This window comes from Alligator sinensis, unplaced genomic scaffold (assembly GCF_000455745.1).
Source record: "Alligator sinensis unplaced genomic scaffold, ASM45574v1 scaffold264_1, whole genome shotgun sequence".
NCBI lineage: Eukaryota > Metazoa > Chordata > Crocodylia > Alligatoridae > Alligator > Alligator sinensis.
Window position 1 is genome coordinate 1,117,512 of NW_005841831.1, and position 22,682 is coordinate 1,140,193.

The following is a 22,682-nucleotide window of genomic DNA, read 5'->3' on the forward strand; positions in this document are numbered from 1 at the left end:
CGGGGGCCGGGGCAAGCTGTGCCACCGCCGCTGCAGAAGCCGGGGCCGGGGCCAGGGCCAGGGCCGGTTCAGGCCGAGCTGTGCCGCCTCCCCATGTATACAGGGCCTCGCCCTCCATCTCCTTCTGTCACGGGGGCACCGCCGCCACAGTCGCCGCCTGCCGGGGCATGTAGTAGACACCCAGTGGCGCCTCCAGGGCCCAGCGGGGAGGAGCCGCTTGGCTTGGAGTCCTTGCCCGGGGGTGCGGGGAATACAAGGGGGTGCGGGGAATACATGGGTGCAGGGTATGCATGGATTATTTTTTGAAAATGCAATTTTCCACGGGTTATACATGGGTGCGGGTTATACCCGTGTGCAGGGTATATGCGTGAAAATACGGTAATGGCGGAGCAAGCTATTATGCGATGTTCAGTTGTTTTGGTCCTACCACCACTGGTGGTAGTATATGTACTGCCTCCCACAATGCTCGTCTTCTATCCAGCACTGGTGCCCCCCCACCCACTGAGGCCAGCACGATGTTCAGCATGGAGCATAGTGGCATCTCCAGAATGCTAAGTTTGCAACAGAGTGTGGTAGCCCTTAACCCTTCAATATTTCAAGCCTTCCTATTTCTTATAATTCCCATTCCCATTCCAGTACCTGCTTCCCCACCCGCTGCACCCACCACCATGGTGTTCAGCACTGCCCAGCACAGTGGCATCAGCAGAATGGTAAGTTTCCAACTTTCTGAAGTTTGGTACCTACCTACCCCTTAACCCTTCAATATTTCAACCCTTCCTATTTCTTATAATTTACATTCCCATTCCAGAACCACAATGATTAGTCAAGGTGGACACTGCCTGCCACAGTGTTCCCCTAGACTATGAAGTGTCCCTGGTGCTACATAGGTAATTAATGTCCCAATGACCTCGGGGAGGTGGTTCTGCCGGAGGGCGGGCAGGCAGGCAGTGATTCAACTTTTGTTGGTTCAAACCCCCGTTCTTCTTTTTTCTTCCCCTCCCTGCAGCACACTGTGGACATCACAGATAGAAAATTTTCAATATTGATACTATCAAGAAGCCACCTTTTTTGTTAGAGTTATAAAGTTCACACATTTGAAATTATGTCAGTTTTATGTATGTATGTATGAAAGAAAGAAAAAACATAGGCAGATTGTGTTTCAGGAGTGGGTGGGGTCAGTCAGTTGGGAGAAGTGCTGGCTGTGCCTGCCCTTCTCAGCCTATGGATCCTCTGCATGTATGAAAAATAGTTTCACAAAAGACAGGAGGTCACATGAATCATTCGCTGTTAACAGTTGTTTATAAGGTGGGGCATTTATGGAGTCATGGCATTACTGGAAAGATGGGAGGTCCTCCAATGCTTTCTTTACCCACAATCCCAAATCCAGGCTCACCTTGTTGTAAGCAATAGTCATCCCATCATCCTTCAACCCCTCTGCCCATCCACCCCAGAACTGGATAGACAAGAAGAAAAAGCAGCAGGCGGCAATACTTAGCCAGACATCCATGCAGGGAGCTTGAATGAGGGCAACTCTTCTGTTTAATGGGTGGCTTTTGTTTTTCCCCATCACCCACCTCCAAAACACCCTCCCCAATCAATCAATCAAAACACCATCCCCTCCCCAATCAATCAATCAATCAATCAAGCAGAAGCAAGTACAAATCAGCATTTTTTCTTTCTGCTCTTTATTTTTTCACAATAAATTGAAACGCTATCTATTGGGAAATCACAATACAGCTGAAACAGTATAGACATTTTTGTTTGATTAATATTGATCAATATTGGTCAGTATTACTACTATCAAGCATGTAGTAGAGTAGGTGTGTGTGTGTGAAGCAGGGTCATATTTTAGCCCCAGCCCTGCGGCAACAAGCAGGGAGGGAGAGGCCACAGCCCAGGGTGCAACAGGGGGATGCCTGGGCCAAAGCCTGTTCTGAGTGTGCATGCATGGCTTGTGTGGGGTGAGACACCACTTACACTTTATGGGAACATGATAACATGATTTTTTGTTGTAATGAACACAATACTGTAAGTGTTCGGTTACTTGGTATTCATTCCCTTCACCCCACCGTCACCCTAAACTGGCCCTGGCTCCCTGAACCAGAGTGGTGGCCACTTGGCCCTGGTGGCAATGTTACGGCCCTCCCCTGACTCAAGTGCATTTCAAAGAGGAGGCTAAGCTGTACTGGCTACCTCCTGGACAAAGGCAAGCTGAGGGAAACTACTTTTGCCTTTCTGTACCTGCTTTTTTAAGTTTAAATTCGGCTGGGACCTACTTTGATGCTTGGATTTCACCATTTTGTCCAGGACATCATGTATCAAGTCATACGACCTCTGGGACTCTGTGGTCATGTCTACCAACTTCTGCACGTTTTCTCATATGTCCTTCAAGATGGCATCACCTGAATGCATGGACATGCAGAGTTCATCCTGCCAGGCCTCCTCACATGACAGTCTAGCTCATGCAGTCTCCACCAAAGCCCCCATCAAGGTTTCTCGTGAGCATCGCTGCTTCCGGCGCATATCCCTGCAGTGCTCTGCTGTAGTGCGAGCTGGGGTCCGTGGTTGGGGGCATGTCCCTGGCCACCATCGGGCATGGTAGCTGTTAAACAAATGAAAAAAGTCTTCCTTTTTCTTCCCCCAAGAGGAGGAAACTACACACTACCAACCTCCCCTCCCCGCCCACCCACCCTGAAATGGAGAAAATGCATGCAGGCACGGAAAGAGAACCCACCATTCATACTGCCCAAAACAATGGCATACACCCTGCATCCACCACCCCTGAAAGAGCATGGCAACCCACCATGAGCCACACATGAATGTAACCCACCCACTCCAGCCCCCAAAGCACAACCGGCATGAACCAGAGCAGTTCTGGCAGTGGCAAGAGACACATTACAAGATAGTTACAAGTCACCAGTCATGCATCTTCATGTTTCTCAGGAGCACAAAATGATGATTGAGTTCTGTGAAGAGAAACCACATCAACCACATCGGTTTCTCCCCATTCCTCCTCCTCCTCCAACTGATCTGTGCTACTCCACAGAGTTGAGGGGGATACTGTCACTGGGATCAAGTGTAGGGTGACTTGCTGTTGTTGTCAGCAGTGCCTGTCCCCTAGGAGCACGGAGCAGTCTTTGTAGTTCTCCGACATGCTCATGGTACAACTCTCAGAAGGAGCTGCCTCTGTCAGCATGCTCTCCTCCTCCTCAACCCCGGTCCTGGAAGTCACCAAACCTGGAGTGTCACCAGCATCCTTGGAGATGACGGACAGCTGGTGGTAGAAAGGAGCAATTGTGCTCCCTGCCCCAAAGCGAGAGTTTGCATTTTTGACATGGTAAAACACAAATCTCTGGACCTTGATCTTGCACCGGACCTGGATCCAGTCATGATTGTGCCCTCGAGCCTGCATTGCTTTTGCAATGGTGACATAAACAGACTTATTCCTTCTATTTTCCAGCCTGTCTATGATGCTTTGCTCTGACCAAATGTCGATTAAGTCCTGCAGTTCTTCCCGGGTCCAGTTGGGTCCACACTTGTTGATGGTATTAGCTTCCTGCTCCATGACTACCATACTGCTGGCCTTCATTTTCTGAGACATGGGGAAGCAGCTCACGGTCAACAGCAAGTGATTCACAAAAGGTCCCTGGTGAAATTTGGGGGTCTGCTTTATAAAAATGATGCCAAAATTCAAATGATTGTGAAACCATCACCTGGCTGAAAGGTGAAGAAGCACATCTTTACCAACAAAAAACTTGTTGATGGGCTTGAGCATATCGTATAGAAGGCCATTGGGGGAGGTCTTTCACAAACAGAAAAGGATTTGCCTCCATGATACTGCAAGCCATGGTGGACCACTGGGGCTGGTTCACAAACATTTTTACTTGGTGGGCAGAAAGTCTCCTCTCCCTGGCCTCGTGGAGAAAGGACACTATGCACCAGGACCCCATAAGGCAGTGATTGGCTTCCAGGTACTCAGTTACATAAGATACAAAGATGCAAAGCATCAGGAATATTCAAGGCCCACCTCAATCTCAAAGATTCAGTGAACAAGAAGTACCTACAAGCTAAACTGACAAGAGACAGCCTAATTGAACCCCTCTATAACATGTAACAATTTACTGATTACAAGTTGTACTGGTTTAAAATAAGGAGTGAATATAAATCAATGTATTTAAAGTAGTGCAAAAGCTCATTGCAGATTGTTATTCCACATTTAAATCAAGTTTATTTTGATTTAGCTTAAGTCAGGTAAGAACAGGTTCAAGCTAATTTGTGTGTCCACCCAGCCTTTTGCACGGGTTTATCTGTATCTGTTTAAAAGATTCACAGTGCAATCTTTTTTTCTTCTTCCTGACAATCCCTCAATAAATCTGTAAGACTTCAGTAACTACTATTACTGTTGTGTTTGGATATTCTCAACAGGAAAAAGCCTAAAATGGTGGTGATGGTTTGTAGATCTTTAGTGCTGAAGAAAAACTGGTAACAAGATCACAGCTACCACAGTCTCTAATTCTACCACAAAGATGCAAAATAACTCTTAACACTGACAGACCCTCAAATATTTGGTGACTAAGACTCTGAAGAAATAAGATATAAAGCGAAATGAACTGAGATTTCCTGCAATTAAACTGTTTCATAGGTGCAGAGAAATACAGCAAAGCAAAACTGTATTAGTTCTTGCTACTCTTGCAAGGAGTGACTGAAAATACTGGAAAAGAATGATAAAGAATTCATTTATCAGCAAGTATCTCAGTGTAATGGATAACAGTGTCCCCCCAAAATGTCTTTGAAAAAACACAGACTGTGCTCTGGCTCTGTGTTTGTGCAGCACAGGAGCTGGATCCGAAACAGCAAGAGGGAAGAAATAGCTTCAAACCATTTTTCAACATCCCTAATCCTAATCCAGGCCAGATGTCAGCAGTTGAAATAAATCATCTGGGATAGTATGTTAGACTGAAGACTAAGTCCCTCTGGCTCAATCCCAGGCTTCTCAGTTTGCTTTATGTAACATGTTTGAAAGAAATATTTGGGTTTCAGGGCTTAATACAACTCCTGTTAATGCCTGGGATGAGGCCAAATACTAAGGGTAGATTATTCCTCATCTGTCTATTCCAGAGTTGTTATAGCTTTCTTGAAGCATCTGGTTCTGGCTACTGTCTGGGTCAGAGTTTGAGTCTAATACAATCTGGAAATTCCTACATCCTCATATGGTTGCCAAAGGGCTGTTCCACAGCGCAGAGTAGACAGTTCAGAGCATCCTAAATATTCTCCCTTCTACCTCCCAGCATGACATTATTCCAGGTTCTGTGAAATGTAAGGTTGTGGCAGCCTACCTTGTGTCTTCTATACTATTGCTACATGCAGGGACTGCCCCACAGGAGTGTTTCTACCCTGTTTGTTCCCTTTATTCACTAAAAGGGCTTGAACAGGGACAGAATTATTTGCTGCATACAGTTTTCCTATAGAGAAGAGAGAGAGCTGCATTGTAAGATTCAATGATTTTTCTCTTGCTACGATTAGGTACAAATGTAAAATGCCTTCTCCACAGACATGGCAGCCAAAACCATCATTTTCTGAGATTCTCAGCATAGAGGCTAAGGACTGAATAGATCACGGACCCCAAACTCCCTGATTTTACTGGTACACAGTAGCCTCCTGAGATCATCATTGGAGCACACTGGCAGAAGAATGTGATGGAAATGTGATAGTTGCTCTCTAGTCTGACCATAAATCAGCAGATTGCATGCAAAATTCACTAGGTGAATGACTCTGGCCTGTGCCATGTAGGTGAGAAGAGATGATCATAATGGTTCCTAATGATTATGGAGTAAAGAAAATGTAGCATTCACAGAAATCTATTGGAAAATTCCCACTAACTTAAGTAAGGGCAGACAGACGTCTCTAGAGACACCAAAGGCCCCACACTTCAAGCAGCATGTGGACAGCTTTGAAAGTCCAGTACAGAGCAACAAAAATGAATAGGAGTCTGAGAGGGAAGACTTAAGAGGAAAGAAGGAAAAAAAATTAGGCTTGTTTAGTCTGGAGAAGAGAAAACTGAGAGGAGATTTAATAACAGTCTTCAAATACCTGATGGGCGTTTATAGAAAGGATGGGGACAAACTTTTCTCTGTGCCTGTAGGGGACATAACCAGAAGCAATGGCCTCAAGCTGCAGCAAGGGAAGTTTAGGTCGGATTAGGAGGAACTTTCTGACTCTGAGCATAGCCAAGCATTGGAACAGGCTACCTAGAAAAAGTGTGGAATCTCCATCCTTGGAAGTTTTCAAGAGCAGGTTAGACAGAATTTTGGCTGAGATTGTTTAGTCAGGGATGATCCTGCCTTGAGCATGGGGCTGGATTAGATGACCTTGTGAGGTTCCTTACAGACAGTCATCTGCATACAGCCATTTTCCTAGGTGATTTCCTCCAGCATTTGCAACAAAATGTATCCAGAATCAGTTTGTTAGAGCTTTAAATAACAAGTAGCTATTAGTCCATGTTATGTCTGAAAATACCTGATAAAGTAAAATGTGACAGTCAAATTGTTTATTTTTTTAAAACGGGCTATCTTTAAAACCAAAAGTTTAGATTGGACATGTCACACACTAACAGTATGATGTTGATAGGCAGGTATGATCTCACTGCCAATAACCATCCTAACAAAACACAGGAAAGAGCAGCTTAAATTAAACTAAAATGGAATCAACACCATCAGCTTCAGAGGACATTTGAGATTGGAAGGGAATACTTGGGATACATAGGGGCAAACCAAGTCCAAACTTAAGTGAAGTTTAAAACTCTGTAACTTAGCCCTCCCATTTACTAGGTGCCTTCCATGGAGACATCTCAGACCACTTGACATCCATTCACCCAGCCTCCCTGAAACGGTGTGGTAGGGGAGCAGCATTATTCTTGTTTTACACATGCGAAGACTCAGATATAAAGAGAGTGAATAAGTCATCCAAGATCACACAGCAGATCAGAGAGAGCCTGTAACGCCATGCAGGAGTTCTGACTCCTGGTCCTCTGCTCTAAACACTTGACCAAACTTCCTCTTGTTGTACACTTGAAAGCATGGAAGCCAATTAGCCACCTGTCTCATTGTGTAACATTTTCAAGCAAAGAGCTTCACGTGTATTGGACCTCCTGCTAGTTGTGACAGGCTGCACTTTCACACATGATCAAGACCTTTCACTGTGTGAAATATAAATTGACCACATTCCAGACTCCTGTTTGTATTAAACAAATGTTTTGACTGGGAGCACTGATTCTGCTTCACCTCTGTTGTTTCTGATTTCCTGTTGCTGTTCCCTTTCTCTCTACTCCTCTTCCTCTTCCAACACTGGTGTCAACACAGTGACCACACACACACAGGTCATGGTTGCTAGTAGCCAACTGGCAGGTGTGAGATATTTTTCTTGCAACATATGTATGGATGGATGACTGCCCTTGCTGTGTGAGTGACTTGGTTGTTAGCAGCACTTTTGGCTTGGGTGAACAGCCTCTGGCATTCATTTTAGTTCCAGCTGCTTGATAGGTTGACTCCACTGTTTTCTTCTCCTAGACATCATTTTTACCAAATCCATTTTTTGTCCAATCATGTGCATTGCTGTGTGTGTGTGTGTGTGTGTGTGTGTGTGTGTGTGTTTCTATCTATGTGTCTGGAGTTCAGGATATTCATGCATACATGTATATATGTGCACACTATTGGACTTTCTGTCTCTATATGTACTGGGTGGGGTTCACCTTTCTGCCTTGTGTTGGGGGGTCATGCGTCACTCTGTGTGTGAGCCCATATAACTTTGTGCTGCTGGCTATCCTGATATGAAGAAAGAATAAGAAGTGTAGTAAGAGACCAGCCTGGCTAAACAATAAACTCTTCATTGAATTGAAGCTCAAAAGGAAATCTTGCAAAAAGTGGAAACTTGGCCAAGTCACTAGGGTTGAATATAAGAGTATCACATGGGCATGAAGGGAGACTATCAGAAAGATCAAGGCATAAATTGAAATGCAGCCCGCAAGGGATGTAAAAGGTAACACAAGGTATTTAACAATTATATTAGATGTAAGGGAATGACCAAGGAAAGTCTAGGTCCCCTAGTCAAGGGAGGATAATCTAGTAATAGAAGATGCAGAGAAGGCTAAAGTATTAAAATGCCTTTTTTTTTCAGTCTGCAAATACAGACAGCTCTCAGGTGATGAGTGCAATTAGCAGCAAAGATAGGGGAGGAGATGATCAACAAAGGGTGCAGACAGAAGTAAAGTTCCCATTTGTAACTCAGAACTTGTTCTGCAAAGTGTTCTGAGTTACTACGTTACCCGAGACCAAACAGAAGTTCACTGTTGGTTTCAGGGGGGAGGGGAATCTAGCTGTAGGCTTGGGAGCCTGCAGCCAGTGCTCACTGTTTTCAGAATGGGAGGCAGGGAAAGGCAATGGAGGGAGTTTGTTCGTGGGGCTCCCAGCTGGTGATGAAGGGTGGGGTGGGTGAATTGGAGCCCCTCCACCTCGGGGGGCTCCAATACACATGCCCCACCTTCTGGGAGAAGGGGTGGGGCTTAAAACCCCCAGACTGAACTCTCTCCACTCCCTTTCCACCCTCCCATTCTGAAAACAGCAACAGGCTGAGTGCTCTGCAGACACAAGTTACAAAAGACGCTACATTTTGAAAGGTCTTTATCTGATAACTCATGAAATGAGGGATCAGAGTTTCACCCAATCAGCCATTTTTGAAACTGTTTGCAGCTGTGCACTTGTATTTGGTCACAGCTATAAACTGCTTTCTGTGGCTAGATCTGGTAAAAATTGTCACTTCTGTCTGCACCAGAAGAAGAATGTGTTATAATTTACATGCAGAAGTCAGATGCTTTCGAGTAAGTAGGACTAGATGAGATGCATCCTAAAGCACTCAAAGAATTGACTGAGGTAACTGCAGAGCCCCTGCTTTTTACCTCAGTAACTGCTAGTCCCTTTAAGAATCTGGAGAGATTGGGTGAGGGCTGGAAGTAGGCAAATATTTTGCCCACCTTTTAGAAAAGGAAGGAGGATCTGTGGAATTACAGACTGGCCAGTCTGCCCACAATACCTGGTAAGAAAGCTTGTTATCAAGGACAGAGAGGATACCAAGGTGATGAAGGAACAGCCAGCATGGATTAATCAAGAGTAAGTTGTGTGTGATCAACTTGGATTCCTTTTACAACAAGGTGATGGGTTTTGTGGATTGGGAGGAAAGTGGTAGATGTGATATATGTCAACTTTAGCAAGGCTTTTGATGTGAACTCCCATGACATTCTCGTTTATAAGCTAAGGGAATATACTCTAGATCAGTGGTGCTCAACCCTTTGGCCTCATGGGCCAGATGAGTGGTGTGGGGCTGATCCATGGGCTGGAACCCTTGGGATTCGCATGTGGAGTCGGGCTCCAGGCCATATAAGACCCTGTACTTCCCCTGGCCCAGCCCCACATACTCTTGCTGCTTTGCCCTAGCCCCACACACACAGATCAGGCCATGCACTACCTCGGCCCAGCTCTATGTACTCGGATCAGGCACTGTACTGTCTCAGCCAGGCCCCACACATCCAGATTAGGCCTGAACCATCCAAGCCCCGTGCACCCATCTAGTGTGCAGGGCCATGCTATCTGGCCTACCAGGCTCCCCATGGGTCTGGCAATTTGGCAGCAGGGCAGCAGCAATCAACACTGCCAGTACTGCCCCACCCCCACATTTTCAGACAGATGGGGAGCCTAGTGAGCTTGATGACTAATTGGGAGGAGGTATCAAGTGGTTTTGCTAGGAGTCTGTCCTGTGTCTGGTACTGTTTAATATCTTCATTAATGATTTGAAGGGTAGGACTGAGTGTACACCTAGTACACTTGCTGGTGACACTGCAGTGGAGTTGCAGACACTTTGGAGGATGGGACTAGGATTCAGAATGACCCTGGGAAACTGGGAAACTGTTCTGAAACAAACTGAATTAAATTCAGTGAGGACAAGTGCAAAGTCCTGCACATAGGACAGAACAGACACATGCACAAATACAGATTGAGGAACAACTGACTAGGCTGCAATAATACAGAGAAGAACCTAGGGTAACAGGGGCCTGTGAGCTGAATATGGGTCAACAGTATGTTCTTGTTGCAAAAAAGGCCAAAGCATACTGAGTGCACTAACGAAAGTGCCTGTTGCACGTCATGGGAAAGTACTAGTAAGGCCTTATGCTATACTGACTTGAGTTTTGGACACCACGCTTAAAAATATGGTCAAATTGGAACTTAGTGGATAGAAACAAAAATAATTAGACATCCCTGTTTAAATCATAGCATTTATCTAACCAGCTCTTGAACTTCCAAGGATGGAGATTCCACAATTTCTCCAAGTAGTCTGTTCCAAAGCTTAATCATCCTTATTATAAGGTTCTTCCTAGTGTAAACCTAGATTTGTTGAAATGCCAGACTCTTATTTCTTGTCCTATCCCTTTCAGCCAAAGATAATAATCTATCATCATCCTCAGATGTCACCTGTCACATATATGAGGACTATTCTTAAATCCCCCTTCAGTCTTGTCTTCTCCAGATTAGTAATCCTAATTCTTCCTGTTTCCCGAATGAACGTGCCTTGGAAATACCAGAATTGGGATTGCCAGTGAAACCTTCATTTGGGGTTGTGTGTGTGTGTGTGTGTGTGTGTGTGTGTGTGTAAGCGCGCACGCGCGTGAGTGCACATGTCCAGGCACACATGCTCATTATGCTACGATCTAAAATGACATGATCACATACTACTTTTCACAGGATCCCTGCCTCATTTAATGCACAGGATGGATCTTGTCTGGAGATGAATCAAGGAAGTGTCATGGAGGAAATTGATATTTATAGGATCCTTGCCTTGTTTGTTGCAAGAAGAAAAAAGATCTTTGGCTTTTAACCTCAGTTTCATGCCTCATTTCTTAAATTCATGATTCCAGTCTTCTTCCCCAGTAAATCCTAGTCTCACTCCTCAGGATCCCAAAACCCAGTCTCTCCCCTCCTATGCCTCTTTTTCTTGCCTAGACATTTACAGTTCCTCCACTCCCTCCCAACCCCTTTTCTTCCAGCTCTTTGCCCAGTCAGTCCCAATTTCCCTATGGCTCCTAATCTCCTTGCCCAACCATTTCCAGTCTCCTGATCACCATAATTCCCTGTCCAAATTTACCTCTACCCTAATAGTCTCCAGCCCCAGCCTTTAACATTTATTCTTCTCAAATGTGTATTTCTTTTCACTGCTGCCTTCAAACCAGATGGTTCCTTCCTGTCCCACTGGGGACTCAACAGGAGGGTGAAGGCAGGTGGGCATTTGTTAAAGTCACAAAAGGTATAATTGTCCTACTCAGTTCAAATTCCTGTACCCAGATTCAGCATGGCCTACAGCAGCTCCAAGTTCGTATTGCACAAATCTTTTACAGTCCTGAGTTGAACCATGCCTAGTGCAGAGACAATCTTTAGAGAATTTAGCTGCTAAAAACTACACCTCTGCTGAGCATGCGCAAACAGTAATTTTTTTTCAAAGGTTTGGTCAAAGTTGGATGGATTTACATAATGACAGAAAAAGGCATATACCCAACATAAATGCCATCCCTTGCCAAATTAAAAGTCTCTCCTTTAGGGTGTATTGTGCAATTGCTTTCCCAGAATATTTATCACAAACATCATTTTCAGAAAGGGCTGAACTGTTTCAAAGGAAAAGTTCCAAAATAATTCAGCCTATGGCAGACACCCAGCATGGAAAATTTCAGCCCAGATGTTAAAGTTTGGCAAAATTATGAGCAACTAAAGCAGGGTTTTGTAATGGGAAGCGTCATGCAACCTTAATAACAAACAATGCTATCAGTCCTGCTTGTAATATTATACCAATACGAGCAGTAGGACCCTATTTATATGTTTACTGGCTCTTGACTCCTATCATTCATATGGTGCCGGGAAAGACTTGCACTGCTTTTGAGTTTCAGTAGGATCTCAGAAAAACAAGAAATTGGCCAACATGTCTGGTAAGCAGCAAATCCTGCCAGCCCATCTACTAACGGCTGGGAGGCACCTGGAGCCTTACTATGCCAGCAGAGAGGAGAGTTCTGCCATTCGGCAGAGGTGTGTGTGCCTTTGCATTCAATACTCTCTGCTACAAAACTTTCTAGTGAGCATGAGTGTCTGAGAAGCACAGGTTGGAGAGGGGTAGGGGGTGTTAAATGGCTTAAGCAGGTCCAGATGAAATGCAAGCAGCTGCTTTGTTGATTAATTTCTTGGTGAATCTGAATTGCAATACAATCAGCCTTAATTAGGCACTAAGAGAAAGGCACAAGTGCTCGAGGCCAAAATAGAAAGCATATTTAATTAACTTTAAGAGATTATGGTGAGAGGGACCACCCCCCCCCCCAGGGTATGTCCCCTGTGGTATGGCCCAGGGGCTGGTACACTAGCACTGCATATGGCCCCCAGACACACCAAAGTTGGACAACCCTGGGTTAGGTGTTAACCAGTGCTCCTTTTGAAGCTGGGCCCTTGGGTGACCAAGAAAGGGAGCCAGGAGGATAACAAGCTGGAGGGTGTGCGTTTCAGTGATATGGCTGCTGCTCTGCACACAAGAGGCACATCCAGATGAGTGCAGATGTAGCACCACAGACCCATTTGCAGCACTATACACTGCTCATGCTGCACGTGCAGACATTCCTCATGCTGCTAATTTGCAGCACAAGGGTTTCTGACAGCGGGAGATCCTTGTGTTAAAAACCTATGCCTGAAAAAAGTGGAGCAGCACATGTGGCGGCAGCATGCACCACCAGAAACCAGGGCCACAATCCAGCTGCAGGCCAAACTCCATGCTGCTGGATTGCTGGGGCAATGTGCCATGCACCACAGCACATGTGAGTGGGTGTTTTCCAGGGAAAAGCATCAGGGGCATATATTGTGCCACTGCTGTTTTTCCCCAGGGAAGTGCGTGTTCCTGCTAGTGAGGATGTGCCCAAGGAGGCTGTAAGTTTTCATCTGGATGCTTGTCCGCAATGGGGCTGAAACTTCCTCACTGCACTGCTCTCCATCCTTTTTATCCAATGACTGGAAAATACACTAGGCAATGGTTCAGCTTCAGATGGACCTTCTTTAATATATTTCCTTTTTATTTCTTTTTAAGTTCTTTTTCTTTTCATTTTTTATTTTATCCTTCAGTGGTCAACTTCATTCATTTCATCAGTCTTCCCTCACCCCCATTTTCTTTCCACCTCTTATTTTATTACCCACCCCCATCCCATTAACTCTCCACCTCCCAGCTTCATGTTTCTGCCCTCCCCGCAACCCATCATTCATACCATCCCCACCATCCCCATCAAAGCCTGTCCTTGTTCACCAGCCCTACAGTGGTAACTCACAGCTGTAGCTCCTAGTCAAGCCTCTGTTCACCAGCCCTCTAATGGCAAGTCACAACTATGCAGGTGTGGGACGATCAGAGGAGGTGTCACTGTTCCAAACCCAAGCTAGCACTAACGCCGATCAACATCTGAGCAGTAGGGGTGTGAGAAGTAGGCCCTATTCGATTCAGATTCGACCCGAATCAGGGACAATGATTCAATTCGTTGATTCGGATCACTGTCCCTGATTCGATTCGGCCAAATCCAAATCTGAAGAGTTGATGCTGATTCGGAGAATCAGTGACTCAGACACAGCTTTAAAAGTTTTTTCTACATACCTCAAGGTACCAGCACAGCTCGTGATTGCTGCGATGCTGGGTCTGATGGAACGTCCCACAGGAGTACAGGGGGGAGGGGGGGGCCCTCCACATGCTCGGCAGCGAACCCAGAAATGGACCAGAAGTACTTCCAGTCCACTTCTGGGTTGCCAGGGGGCATGCAGGGGGCTCCTCGCACTTCCCTGGCTCAGCAATAAGCCACAGGGGAACCCCAGGTGCCTCCCTTAGACCCAGGAGGCACCAGTCATGGAGCCAGGGTGGTGTGGGGGGGCCCGCAGTCCACTCCCCGGTGGACCCAGAAGTGGACTGGTAGTGCTTCTGGTCCACTTCTGGGTCTGCTACAGAGCGTGCTAGGCCCCCCCCTCCAAATCTTTCCAATTCAGTTCAGAAAGATTAAAGGGTCCTCTGATTCGATTTGGATTTGGAGATTTGGTCACCAAATTGGGCCGAATCTCTGCCAAATCGAATCAGGGACTGAAGCTTTGCACAGCCCTACTAGTCAGGCCTCTGTTCACCAGCCCTCTAATGGCAAATCACAACTACGCAGGTGGGGGACCATCCGAGTAAGTGTGACTGTTCCAAACCCAAGCTAGCACTAACACCGGTCAACATCTGAGCAGCTCAACATGCCCCTAAACTTACGCCACTTCAGGGAAGGTTTATTTCTGATCTGTGTTACCAAGCTTGTGTTCCATGAACCAGTGGCCTCTCCCCAGACATAAGCTGCGATTTTCAGTCCTTTAACAACCCAGAATGCAATGTCCCCTTCCCTCACCCTTCTATACTGTGCAGGTGTAGCTCCTAGTCAGGTCCCTGCTCACCAGCCTTCTAGTGGCAAGTCACAGCTGTGCAGATCAGGGACAGCTAGAGAAGGTTTTTAGCCTGACCTATAACTACTCTAAACTCAAACTAACACTAAGACTGATCAACAATTGAGAAGCTTAAAGTGCAAGGTGTAACAAGGCTCTTTCTCTGACATCTAACACCTGTTAGTCACAGGTTTCTGGCTAGCTAGATTTTCATGGCTTACACGCACTTACACATCCAGAATGGGCACATATATGTGCCTAGCCAATGCACAGCCTCCTGTGCGTGCTTAGTCTACATGTACATTTATGCATCCACAGTGCAGGGATAATAGATTTGCAACCTTTAAGTGCCAAAAACACCATTCACATGACTAGAAAATCACCCTTTAAGGGCACAAAAGGAAACAGAATTCTACCCAACATCTACAACTTCCAAGGTGAGGAATGTAACTGCTAAAGTATTAGCACACTGGGCTCTAAGAAGGCAAAGGTGTTCAGTGTGTAACCCTGAGCCAGGTATATAAGCTCTAGATTGGTGGGAGCTCAGGCATTCCTTTATGCTCAGCATTTCCAATTGCATAGCACTATTTGACTCAGTGCTCAGCATCTGGACTCTCATAATGGCCCCTGGAGATGGCTTACCCTCCCCACTGAGTCTATAGGGACTAAAGGAAACTAACCCTGTTTCTTTCCATCACTCTCTGGGGCCAGCCACATAATTTTTAGATGCTGTGATTCCCTAGTTGAAGGAGCTGATCTGGATTTTGCCCTTGCAGCCTTAGATTAAACAATAACAGACTATGGTTCTGGCAATGAAGGGTGATATCATGATATTGCAGAGTGTACAGTAATTCATACACACAAGAGGGCACCTTTATCTATAATTCCTGACAACTGAATGCTTAATCATACCACTAGGGATCTTTTAACAGACAGCCTGAACTAACACTCACTAAAAAAAATGCAAAGTATTTATCTTTATATGTCAAATCTGTTACTTGATAAGTTGGATTCGTTAATAAATAAAGCTTTTAAAATAAATAAATAAATGGAAAAGGTCCCATTAACTCTGAAATATTGGATCAGGCCCATACTTTTGTATGGAATGTGTGTGCTTATCACAGTCCAATTCCATAGTCCTTACACACCCCAAACTTGCAGCAACATCAATAGTATTCGTGCATCTGCAAGACAAGTAGTAAACAGCTGGGCCCTGAATGCATGCTTGCCATCACCTGACTCCTGTGTATTGGTTTGCATGTGCCTTTTTCTGGGAATTCCTCTATTAATCCATCTAGCTGAGGGCAGCCATGACATGTTTATCCTGACCAATATATTGTAACTGGCAAGGCAGTATTAGCGCTAAGTATGTGGTACAGAAGGGAAAGTGTTACTGACTTGCCCATACCGACATTTTAAAAAAATTCAGGCTATCCACAGGACATTTTAAACAGGGAAATTACTCATGTTTACCCTGGAAGACATTTTAGCAAATACCCATTGCCATGTTGAGTCTTACACTACTTCATAATAGGCCATTTTCTTGTATTCAGAGTCTATATTAGAAATGCAGCTTGGTATAGTTCTTGTTGACTTCAGTAAATGTGACTTGTTACTACAAGTTTGTCATTTGCAATTCTCTGTGCTCATTATTGACCAGTCAGTCATATAACCAGGGAACAGGAACAATATCATGTGACACACTACAACTACACTAAGTAAACACTACAGCTAGAACTGCTATTACATATTCAATTCAAAATTCATTCCTGGGAATTTTCAGAGTAAACATTTGCAACTCAGGATTTGCTTTTCACAAGTATTCTTGCCAATAGATTGGGGGGGAGGGTTGTGGGGGGGAATTTCAATTTTATTATGCTTCTTGTTGTTGTTGTTGTTATTTCATTCCTTTTTGGATGGGGAAAAGTAAAAATTGGATAATTTCCCATGAAAGAAAATCTACACATGAACAGTTCCATTTAAGCAACTAAAAGGTAGGCCTGTATTTAAGTAAAGTCTCTGGATCTAACCCGAAAACCACTGAAGTCAATAGGATTTGCATTGACCTCAGTGAGTTTTGAATCAGGGCCCAAGAAATCTTGCAGTGCTTCTTTTGAAAAACACAGTGCAATGAAATCTAATGATGTAAGAGAATGTATACACTGCAAATAGAACAACATGGAAAAGAGAGGCACTGCAAAACATAATTTGGGGATAGTGCTTCTTTGAATCCTTATAGCATAGTCTGGTATATTTAATACAGAAAAGAGTGGGTAAAAACTTAAAATGACAAAGTAGATAAAAAGATACCTTGTTTCAAGGGCAATGACTAAAGAGATCAATTACATATTAAATCTCAGGAACAAAATTTACTAGTACCACATTGCAGTAAATGGTATTATATATAGATGAACAGGAACTGAGAAAACTATTTACAGTATTTGAAACAGCAAGTATAATATACTGTACCTCTATACCTCCTGATGGAATATTTCTAAATGGGCTGCCCATATTTTGCAGCATGACTGTGCTTTGATTTATGGAGCCAAAGTAAATGATATGCTTCGCCAGTAAAAATTCCTTGCAAATGCAGCTTTTTCCATTTCATTTTAAAGTGAATATGAAAAGAAACACATATACTTTTTTACAAACATTGCGATGTTAAATACATGACACAGATATGAAAGTATTTTTGTGTATGTGTATTTGTGGGTATTTTCTGTTTTGAAATGGAGTTGTTTATCCCTCAAAAGATGACCTATTTCTTTCTCTATAAAAAAATCTGTACAAGTGAATTTCCTTGACTTTCAGGTGGGAATAGTCAGTGTAAATAATTTACATTAATTAATTTATAAATAAATTCTACTCATGAAGTAATGTGTTACACCTATTTTTTAAAGAAATGTACCTATTTTTATTATGCCTATTGTGCTTAGTACTGAACAAACATATAGCAAGGGACAGTACACTGTAAAATGTGAATGGGAGAATGACCTTGTATATTATCTGGCTTGGAAGAATTACGATGTGCTGTAACACACATGAGGAACTATGTATTGATGTTGAAGATACACATGTGATGTAGCAAGTTATACTCTTATTCCATTTTCAGTGCTATCATTTAAGCAGTGAAACCACGTGAGACAGAAGCTAACTGTAATCTGTAAAAACTATGCTGTACTTTGTGTGGTAAAAAGCAGAAAATAGATTAGATTTGCTAATCAAATACAGGTTTGTTTCCCTTGCTTTATGCTGTACATGCGTTCCTAGAAAATGGCTCATAACTTGAATTTGCATAAAGGGAACCCACTTTATAATGTAACAAATAGGGGTACGTTCCAAGACATCGACTGTACTGACCCCCAGGCCCATTTCTACCACTTTTACAAGACAATTTTGGTACTCACCAACAGCAGACAGTACACACAAACACAAGGTGGTGGTGAATTGTTAGTTGGTGTGAAGAGAAGATGGTGATGGACTAGGGAGAGGGGTAGGAGATAAGTTAGTGGGATGCTTAGAAGTCATAATGGGGATGGCAACTATAGAAACACATCATGGACAACAAGCGAGGAGCAGACATCCACACAAGAGACTGTATTTTGGTGCGCGTCACTCCCACAATGGGCCACACAAAGCAGCTGTCTGAGGGCTTCCACCACACCAATTGCATATGAGTGAATTGACCTCTCATATAACAAATTATTGGTATAAACAGGGTCATCGCATAAGAGCGAATTTGCACATACAGAACCCGCATAAAGCAAGGGAAACCTGTAAGGTAAAATGGGTGTCAAACCCAGCATTCATCATGGGCCAAATGAATGACACGGGACTACTCTTAGGGCCAGCACAGTCCTGAAGGGGCTGAAGTGGGCACCATGTGGGACACAAAGCCATACAGCATACTTTACCTGCTGCTTGTGGGTCAGCTCCAAGAGCCATGGGCAACACCAGGGCTGGATGGTAGGGCTCTGCAGGCTGGATCCAACTCATGGACCATATTTTTTACATCCCCAAGATAAAAGATTTGATGGGATATCCTTCTACCCCTTGGTCTTAATCCTTAGTCTCTCTTTTTAGCCCACATTGTAAACTCTGTTCCTCCATATATCAAAACATTCTCACCTTGAAAAGTCAGGCAAGATCATTATACATGTTCTTCTTAGGATGTCTGCAGCCTGACTACATTTAAAATATAGTAGCATGGAAACCATATCTTTAGGAAACATCAAGATCTAAAGAGTTATACTATTGTTTTTAAGTTAATGGTTTACAACACATATGAAGCCATATAGAGATGGGCCTGGATATGATATGTGCCCTGAAATTGTGATGGTGGTCATCAGTAGCCACATCCATATTTTGTGGGAATTAGTTTTATTAAAGCAGTGATTCTCAACAGGGTGCCACTTTCTTTGAAAGGTGCTGCTGGGTGCTATGTAATATTAGCCTTCTTAGGTGTGCAAACACATCCACATGATTCACAAGGTAGACTCAGAGGTGTCTAGGAATCCAAAGCGTCAAAACCATTCTGACCTGTTGTGATCTTTCTAGGTTCGTTGCAACAAAGAACTGATTACTTTTCCATAGTCAAAAAAACAAAGAAAAACTGGGAGCTGGTGCTTTCCACCTAGAAAGGTGTGCTTTGAGTCTAAAATGGTTGAGAACCACTGCATTAAAATATTCCTTGACATAAACAATAAGTTCGTGAGAAGAACTGAATAAATGCCATACCTATTCGTCTCTTGTTAGGCATTAGAAATAAATCCCTTCATCTCATAAGTGGCTGAAAGAAGTTTTCTGATCATTAGTGAACACATTTCCATTATATATCTCATCAGTGGTCACTGATACTGAAAAATACTACTCTTTTAGATTATACATTCAACACTGCATACTGATTGGCCAACAGATCAGTAATATTGTTTCCTTAATTCATTCAGCATCCAATCAGATCACATATGAACATCTCTGCTACGAGAATGGCTCATCAAGGCTCAATAAAGATTCCCACCAATTTCTACTTTTCTCTTTTTCTGAAAAATTTAATGGAATACAGATACACTTATCCAATTCATGGTCATGACTGGGAGCTGTTCCATCATTTCTGATAAATATAAAATATTCAACAAAGTGCACAGTGTATTTACTTCATTTTTTTTTGTGAACTTCAGGTTATACTGGCTTTTGTGGTAAATACTGACAAAGGTATGCTACCCACAGACTATTATTAAAATACAATAATAACAACCAATATCTAATTCTTATATAGCACTTTCAAACAATAGATTTCAAAGCACTTTCCAAAGAAGGTCACTTTCATTATCCTTGTTTGATTGATATGACAACTGATGCCCAAAAAACAGAAGTGACTTACCCAAGATCACCAGCAAACCAGCAGTACAGCCAGGAATAAAACCCATGTCTCTTAGGTCCCATTCCAGTCCTCCTTTCACTAGGTGACAATGCCTAATAAGTACAGTTTCCTGGCAACAGAAATCAGTATCTGATTATTCACACCTTAAAAAAATAAAAGATACTGGTTCATTCCTAAATTCCTTGACAGAATGCCACACTGTTCATTGTGATTGTGAAAGACATCATATCTTTTAGTACTATGGTATTCCTATACCTGCTAATTCAGTCACACCTAGGATATGTATATTTGCTGCTACTGTTTGCTACAGTGATGTAACACTAGCAGAGACTGATCTGTATTTGTGGCAAAAAATCTGACTGCCTTTACAAATTTGACTCTGCTCCATTTCCTTTCTCTATGAACACACTGCCTCTACTCTATGAGTAAAGAAAATCAGCTTCTCTCTGAGATTACATCCTAGAACAATAGCTCAGAACACCTAAAGAGCCGTCCAGGAATGGGTACTCAGTAAGCCCTCCCAGAAAATGCTTATTCTCCATTGGAATTTTGCTCTACAAGGGACAGCCCTTGCTCCGCTACCGGGAGCTGTGAGATACAGTTATTGCACAGAACTTCCTGAACCTCAGGGTTCTTGCTGTAATCTAGAACTTTCACAAGGTCCTGGTATTTAGTTGTAGGTCACCAATCCTGTACTGTCCACAAAACTCATATTTTACATGTAAAACATAGGGCTTTGGTGTGCAGAGCCCTTACTGGTCTGCATGAATGTTGTGTGCCCCAGGAGGCTGGGGGGGCACGGTGAACTCCCGTAGGCAGCGGTGGCACTGTCGGTGGTGGGAGTATGGCGGAGGGCGCAGGCAGCCACAGCACTGTTGGCAGGGGGAGGGGGTGGCAAGCACTGCCCCCCACAGACAGGCAGTGGGGCCAGCCAGTGGCGATCGCGGACCACCCACAGACACCACTGGCAGTGTTGGCGGCAGGACATGGGTGGGGGAGTGACAAGTGGTGACCACCCACAGGCGCCACTGACAGTGTAAGCGACACCTTTTCACAGGGGGTGCACCACCATGCTCAGGGGGTGCATGTGCACCCATGTGCACCCCCTACATGTCACCAATGCTGGGCTGCCATTCAATTATGGTAACATTGCTGGAAAGTATCTTACTAGCCTAAGTCAGTGTTTCTCAGCCCATGGGTTGCGACTCAAAAGTGGGTCACAAGAATATATGAAAGGGTTGTGAAAAAATGTGGAAAATCACAGATTTTCTCCTTTAAGAACTACATGTTTGTTTGTTTTTTAATTTCTACTAATTGCAAACCTAGATTTGTAATTTAGGTTTTTTTCATAGTACTAGAATACACTGGCCTCACCTCCTCCCACTTCCACCACTCCCCTCAGGCCATGCCTCTATCCTAAAGGATAGATGAGATAGCAGGCAGCATGGGCAGTCTCTGGGCAGCAGCGGGAGCCATGCCATGGTGCTTGGGTAGAGCCATGGCCCAGCCAGGCAAGCAGCTGGCAGTGGAAGGAGGTGAGGGGAGTAGGAGACTGTGGGTTTGGACTGAGGGGCATCACTAGGACCAGGGGGCTGATAGCTGGGAGTAAGAGACAGCAGCAGAGCCAGGGGGTTGCATGTTGGGATTGAGGAGCACCAGCAATTTGCACTGTGCAAACTACACAATGATGAATGTCACTGGTAGTAATGGAGGGCCACATGTTGATAGTGCTTTTAATGTTGATTTCTGTCTTTAAAATTAAGACTGTTGAGCTGCTTTATCTTGTAGTGTGTAATAAGTATTTTGGGGCCAAAATACTTGTGTGTTTTCTACTTAAAATAATCACTGGGTCAGGACTGGCCATCAATATTTACAAATGGGTCCTGTTACAAAAAAGGTTGAGAATAATTGGCCTAAGCCCTATTTCAAAAATGAGTTAGGCACTTGAGACAGGATATATATATATCTATATATAGGTATTTAGACTCCTAGTGAGATTTTTTAAAGTTCTTATGTGCCTAAAGGCCTTCTTACATGCTTTACTTTGAACTGCTCAAGTGTGAGCAAAGTTAGTGCTAGGTCAAGTTTGAAGCAGTCACATGTTCAAGCCAATAGGGGCCTTGAGAACTAAAAGGTAAGAATTGTCCCTCCCTCCCCTCCACTCTCATTCTGGCTTGCCCCCTTTCCCTTGGACCTCCCCCTGTTCCCTCCACTCCTCAGGGTCCCCCTGTCCCCCCACCCCTGGGGCTCCCCACCTGCCCCTTGGGATTCCTCCCTTTGCCCCGCTGCTCCCAGGGCTCCCCCCTGGCTCTCACAGATCACCCCTGCTTCCTGTATCCCCTGGTTTACTTCTGGCTATCTTCCCAGCCCAGAGAATAGAGTAGCAGTGGCTGGGGAGGCAGGTTCCCCTTCCCTGCCTACTCCCTGGGGACAGCACCAAGTAAGCTGGGACCTGCAGGAGTGGGGAGGTAAGCAGGGATCTGGGGTACTGGGGGCGGGGAGGGAGACAGTAGGCCCAATCCAAGGGATGGGGGTCTAGTGGGTCAATCTGGGTTGGTGGGAGGTGTCGTGAATCAGAGCAGCCGCCGCCAGCCGTCTGACTCACACCGGAGTGTTTAGATTTAGAACTCGGCAGGCGGGTAATTGATGGATGGAGTGGAATTAACTAGGCACAGACACGTGTAGGTTACAGGAGTTTGTTTACTTACGTCGCCTAGATAGTGATGACAACGCAGGCGAGCCTTTGTTCCGTTACAGCTTCGGTTACAGAGTTGAGTACACGCATA

At 44.3% G+C, this 22,682-nt stretch overlaps 1 long non-coding RNA gene across 1 annotated transcript in view; it reads right to left on the reverse strand.

Moving 5' to 3' along the window:
• Positions 1-2,553: 2,553 nt before the first annotated feature.
• Positions 2,554-22,682, reverse strand: part of LOC102377143 — a 39,691-nt gene continuing 19,562 nt past the window's right edge. The window contains exons 2-3 of the long non-coding RNA XR_322792.1: positions 19,897-20,005; positions 2,554-2,602 (exon numbers count right to left, since the gene is read on the reverse strand). This is a non-coding gene — a long non-coding RNA (uncharacterized LOC102377143). The remainder of the gene's footprint in view (positions 2,603-19,896; positions 20,006-22,682) is intronic.